Below are 6,154 nucleotides of genomic sequence, written 5' to 3'. Positions count from 1 at the left end.
TGGTCTTTCAGCAGCCCAGATGCAGGAACAAAAGCAAGCTGATCCAGTAAGCAGGAGCCTCCAGGGCATGAGCCCATTTTGCTGAGGGAGGGGAGTGAAGAGAGACTGCAGAGCTCTGTCCTCTGCCCCTGGAACAGGACTCTGGGCCTCTGAACACATTCAGATACTGATCACAGTCTAGGCACCCACGCAAAACAGCAGCAGCCCCCTCCACCTCAGGCCCATGGCAGATGGGAGCGCATATGGTTATTCACAGACCAGGAGGGAGGACAGAGCCTCACACACTGAGACCCTTGTGGGACTGCCCCAAAAGGTCAGGAAGCACCCCAAAAACAGGCTTAGGCTGGGAAATGAGCAAGCAGAGAAAAAAGAGGAACACAATTGAGCAATAAATTATTTATGATCCCAAGAAGGATCAATATACTCAGTCTGAAGGAAAGGAAACACAAGCTCCTACATCTAAAGAATCCTAGAAAAACCGAAACAAGGATCAGGCTATGACAGAGCACAAAAAAGACTTTGAAAATCAAATGAGGGAGTTAGAAGAAAAACTGGGAAAAGAAATGAGAAATGCAGGAAAATCATGAAAATGAAGTCAGCAGCTTAGTCAAGGAAATCCAAAAAAATGCTGAAGAAAATAGCATGCTAAAAACCAGCTTAGGTCAAATGGATAAAACAGTTCAAAAAGTTATTGAGGAGAACAATGATTCAAAAACCAAAATTGGCCAGATGGAAAAAGAGAAGAAAACTCTCTGAGGAGAACAAATACTTGAGAGTAAGAATATCATTCAGGTAGATTGATGAATTTACCAGAAATCAGGAATCAATACTTCAAAACGCAAAAAATTAAAAATTAGAAGAAAATGTGAAATACCTCATTGAAAAAACAACTGAAATGGAAAACAGACTTAGGAAAGATAATTTAAAATTTATTGGAATACCTGAAAGTCATGATCAGGAAAAGAGCCTTGACATCATTTTCAAAGAATTACTACAGGAAAATTGCCCTGATATGCTAGAATCAGAGGGCAAAATAGAAATGGAGAGAATCCACCGATCCCCCGGAGAAAGAGATCCCCAAAAACCAACCCCTAGGAATATTGTAGCCAAGTTCCAGAACTCCCAATTAAAAGAGAAAATATTATAAGCATCCAGAAGGACACAGTTCAAATATCATGGAGCTACAGTCAGGATCACACAGAATTTAGCAGCAACTACATTGGAAGCTCATAAGGCTTGGGATATAATATACCAGAAGGCAAAAGAGCTTAGAATGCAGCCAAGAATGAAGTACTCAGCAAGGCTGAATGTCCACTTCCAGGGGAAAAAGATGGACTTTCAATGAACCAGGGAAATTTCAAATGTTCCTTTTGGAATGGCCACAGCTGAACAGAAGGTTTGATCTTCAGATACAGGACTCAGGTGAAGCATGGAGATTGGAGGAGAGGAGGAAAATATGAGGGACTTAATGATGATGAACTGCATGTATTCCTGCATAGAAAAATGACACTGATAATACTCATATGAGCCTTCTCAGATAATAGAGCAATTAGAGGGAGCTTTTATAGTTGAAGCACAGGAGAAAGCTGAATTCGAAGATAAAATATTGTGTAAAAATGTAGTCAATAGACAAAAAAGGTAAATGTAATGGGAGAAAGAAAAAGGCGAAGGGAATAGCCCAAGATATTTCATATAAGATTTTTCTTTATTACAATGAGCTACTGCAATGATATGGAGGGGGAGAGGCAAGGGGGAATGAGGGAACCTTTGCTCTCATCAGAGGTGGCTAGGAGAGGAAACAGCATATATACTCAATGGGGTATAGACATCTGGAGTAAGAAGGAGGGGGAAGCAGGGGGAAGGGGTGGGGATGTGAATAAAGGACTAGAGGATTGACCATGGCGGGGAGAGTGTTCAGATATAACACATTTTCTTTTTTACGTCTTGCAAGGGGCTGGGATTGGAAGGCCTGTCCAGGACCATGGGGCCAGGTGGATTCTGGGCCTATGGGGTGGAATGGGGGCTCAGGGCCTCTTGGCCCCAGGACTAGGGATCTGTCTGCTGTGCCACTCAACTACCCTTCAGCAGAGTCAGAGTGAAAGGAGAGAGAAAATATAGTACATGATAGTAGAAAAATAAGAAAGGAGGGAGTTGCAATCAGCAATGGCAATGATGGAAAAATATGGAAGTAACTTTTGCAATCGACTTACCATAAAGAATGTGATCCACCCATGACAGAGTTGTTGGTGTTGGAACAAAGACTGAAGCACATTTTTTATTATTATTATTTGGGGGAGGGTACAAGGCAAATGGAGCTGGGTGGCCTGCCTGAAGACACATGGCAGGTGATCTTTGGTTGTCTGAGGCAGGATTTGGACCCTGGTGCTCCTGGCTCAAGGGCCAGTGCTCTGCCCACCACCCAGCCACCCCTACTATTATTACTATTTTATTTCATTTTGGGTCTTTTTTTTCCTTTTTTTTTTTTTGGTTTTTGCAGGGCAGTGGGGATCGGGTGTCTTGCATGACACATGGCTGGGTGATTGTTGGGTCTACGGGGCTGGATGTGGGCTCGGGTGCTCATGGCTCCAGGGCTGGTGCTTCATCCATTGTGCCACCTTGCCATACCTATAAATATTACTGGTTTTTTATTTTAATTTTTTTCTCTCCCCTTTACTTTATCGCTCAAGCAAGTCTATATTCATGGGGGGAGGGGGTATTTTGTTTACTCTTAAGCAAGAATATTTTATTAATGTAAAAAAATTGTACAAAATGAGAATAAAAAAATAAAATTTAAAAAATAAAAAAAAGAAAATGTGAAACATCTCATTGAAAAAAACAACTGATATGGAAAACATATTTGAGAAAGATAATTTAAAAATTATTGGAATACCTGAAAGTCATGATCAGGAAAAGAGCCTTGACATCATTTTCAAAGAATTACTATAGGAAAATTGCCCTGATATCCTATAAGCAAAGAGGAAAATAGAAATGGAGAGAATCCACTGATCTCCCCTGAGAAAGAGATCCCAAAAAACCAACCCCTAGGAATATTATAGCCAAGTTCCAGAACTCCCAAGTCAAAGAGAAAATATTACAACCAGCCAGAAGGATGCAATTCAAATATCATGTTGCTGCAGTCAGGATCACACAGGACTTAGTATCAACTATATTAAAAGCTCATAGGGCTTGGAATATAATATACCAGAAGGCAAAAGCGCTTAGAATGCAACCAAGAATCAACTACCCAGCAAAACTGAATGTCCTCTTCCAGGGAAAAAGATGGACTTTCAATGAACCAGGGGAATTTCAAATTTTCCTGTTGCAATGGCCAGAAGGTTTGATCTTCAAATACAGGACTCAGGTGAAGCACAGATTTTGGAGCAGACTTAATGATGATGAACTGCATGTATTTCTCCATAGAAAAATGACACTGTTAATACTCATATGAACCTTCTCAGATAATAGAGCAGGTAGAGGGAGCTTTTATAGTTGAAGCACAGGAGAAAGCTGAATTTGAAGATAAAATATGGTATAAAAATGGAGTCAATAGAAAAAGGGAAATATGATGGGAGAAAGAAAAAGGAGAGGGGGAATAGGCCAAAATATTTCATATAATAAGATTTTTCTTTATTACAATGAGCTATTGCAATGATATGGAGGGAGAAAGGCAAGGGGGAATGAGGGAATCTTCGCTCTCATCAGAGGTGGCTAAGAGAGGAAACAGCATATATACTCAATGGAGGTATAGGCATCTGGAGTAAGAAGGAGATGGGGAGGACAGGGGGAAGGGCGGGATGTGAGTGATGGAGGAGAGGATGGACCATAGCAGGAGAGTGGTCAGATATAACACATTTTCATTTTTACTTCTTGCAAGGGGCTGGGATTGGATGGCCTCTCTGGGACCATAGGGCCAGGTGGATGCTGGGCCTAAGGGGGGGGGGTTCGGCTCTCTTGGCCCCAGGGCCAGGGATTTGTCTTCTGTGCCACTCAGCTACCCTACAGCAGAGACAGAGTGAAGGGAGAGAGAAAATATAGTACATGGTAGTTGGAGGGAAAGGAGGGAGTTGTGATCAGCAATGGCAATGGTGGAAAAATATGGAAATAACTTTTGTGATGGACTTATCATAAAGAATGTGATCCACCCGAGACAGAGTTATTGGTGTTGGAACAAAGACTGAAGCACATTTTATTATTATTATTATTATTATTATTATTATTATTATTAGGGGGGGGTGCAGGGCAAATGGGGCTGGGGGTCCTGCCCAGGGCCACATAGGTGGGTGATCTTTGGGTATCTGAGGCCGGATTTGGACCTGGGTGCTCCTGGCTCAAGGGCCAATGCTCTCTCCACCACCCAGTCACCCCTACTATTATTACCATTTTATTTTGTTTCGGGTCCTTTTTTCCTTTTTTTTTTTGCAGGGCAGTGGGGTTGGGGTGGCTTGCATGTCACATGGCTGTGTGATTGTTGGGTGTATGGGGCTGGATATGGGCTTGGGTGCTCCTGACTCCAGGAGCAGCCTTGTGCCACCTGACCATACCTACAATCATTCCTATTCTTTTTTTTAATTTTAATTTTTTCTCTCCCCTTTACTTTATCACTCAAGCAAGTTTATATTTTTTTTGGGGGAGGGGGTATTTTCTTTACTCTTAAACAAGAATATTTTATTAATGTATAAAAACATTATTTGTACAAAATGAGAATAAATAAATATTAAAAAATAAAAAAGAAAGGAAAAGAAAGAAAACCATGAGATAGAAAAGGAATACAGAAGAGGAATTTTAAAAAAGTGAATGTAATGTTTTTTCAGATTCTGAAGGGTTTTTTTTTGGTTTTTACTTATTATTCTGCCTTGGAAGGAGACAGCATTGGCCATAGCCAATCTCCTAGGGTTGTCCTAGCTCCCAGTACTGCTGAGAGGAACTTCTTCCAATAAGGTTAACTCACAATGTTGTTGTTAATGATACTACACTATTGGCAAAGAAATAATTGACATGGTTCTGGACAGAATTCAGAAACTGGCTGATCAGTGCATAGGTCTTCAAGGCTTCTTGGTTTTCTTCAGCTTTGGTGATGAAACTGTTCCTCAATTCACATCTTTACTGATGGAACTTCGGTCTGTTGAGTATGGCCAGAAGTCAATTTTACCAAGTCCCTCAGGTTTCCACAGCTGTAGTTGAGGATTACAATTCCATTCTGACCACTCACACCACATTGTAGCATTCTGATTGTGACTTTATGGAAGCCAATGAGGCCATCTATGATAAGTGTTGCAGAAACCTGGATATTAAACACCCAGCCTACACTACTCTGAATCACCTTATTAGCCAACTTATGTCCTCTATCACTGTTTCTCCCAGATTTGATGGTACTGTGATAGAATTCCAGACCAACCAGGTGCCAGATCCCCACATCCATCTCCCTCTAGCTTTGCTGAGAAAGTCTATCATGAAGAGCAGATTGCAACAGAAATAATCAATGCTCTCTTTGAAACTAATAACCAGCTGGTGAAACGTGACTCTTGCCATGGTAAATAGAAGACTTATTCCCTGCTCTACCATGATGATTCCGAAAGATGTCAATACTGTCATTGCCACCATCGAGACGAAGTGTAACATTCAATTTTTAAGTTGGTTCTCAAGTGGCTTCAAGGTTGCCATCAATTACCAGCCTCTCAATGTGGTTCCTGATGGTGACTTGATCAAGGTACAATGGGCTGTGTGCATATTGAGTAAAATTACAATTGTTGCTGAGAACTGGGCTCAAGTGTGCCAAAAGTTTGATTTGATGTATACCAAACATACATCATTTTTTCCATTGGTATGTGGAGGAGGGCATGGAGGAAGGGCAATTCTATGAGGTATAGGAGTATATGGCTACCCTGGAGAAAGATTATGAAAAGATCAGAGAAGATAGTACTACAGGGAATGTTGAAGATGAGGACTATTAATTTGTATGCTATTTTTTCTTTATACTGTCTTCTTTTTTCTTTTTGTGAAAATGTCTTCTATGTCCATTAAATGTTAATAAAAATGTGAAATTAAATCAAAGGTTTTGAAGTCAGATTTGAATCTAGGGATGAATCTTCCTGATTCTAAGCCCACTGGGCGACCTAAGCTGCCACTCTGTCAAAAAAGTATAAATATTTAAATA

General features: G+C 40.7%; 1 pseudogene; it reads left to right on the top strand.

The window, feature by feature from the left end:
- Positions 1–4,971: 4,971 nt before the first annotated feature.
- On the top strand, positions 4,972–5,951 carry LOC141522139 (tubulin alpha-1C chain pseudogene; annotated as a pseudogene).
- The last annotated feature ends 203 nt before the right edge of the window (positions 5,952–6,154 follow it).

This window comes from Macrotis lagotis, chromosome 1 (genome assembly GCF_037893015.1).
Source record: "Macrotis lagotis isolate mMagLag1 chromosome 1, bilby.v1.9.chrom.fasta, whole genome shotgun sequence".
NCBI lineage: Eukaryota > Metazoa > Chordata > Mammalia > Peramelemorphia > Peramelidae > Macrotis > Macrotis lagotis.
The sequence above is the reverse complement of the archived record's forward strand: the minus strand, read 5'-3'. Positions and strand labels throughout refer to the sequence as shown.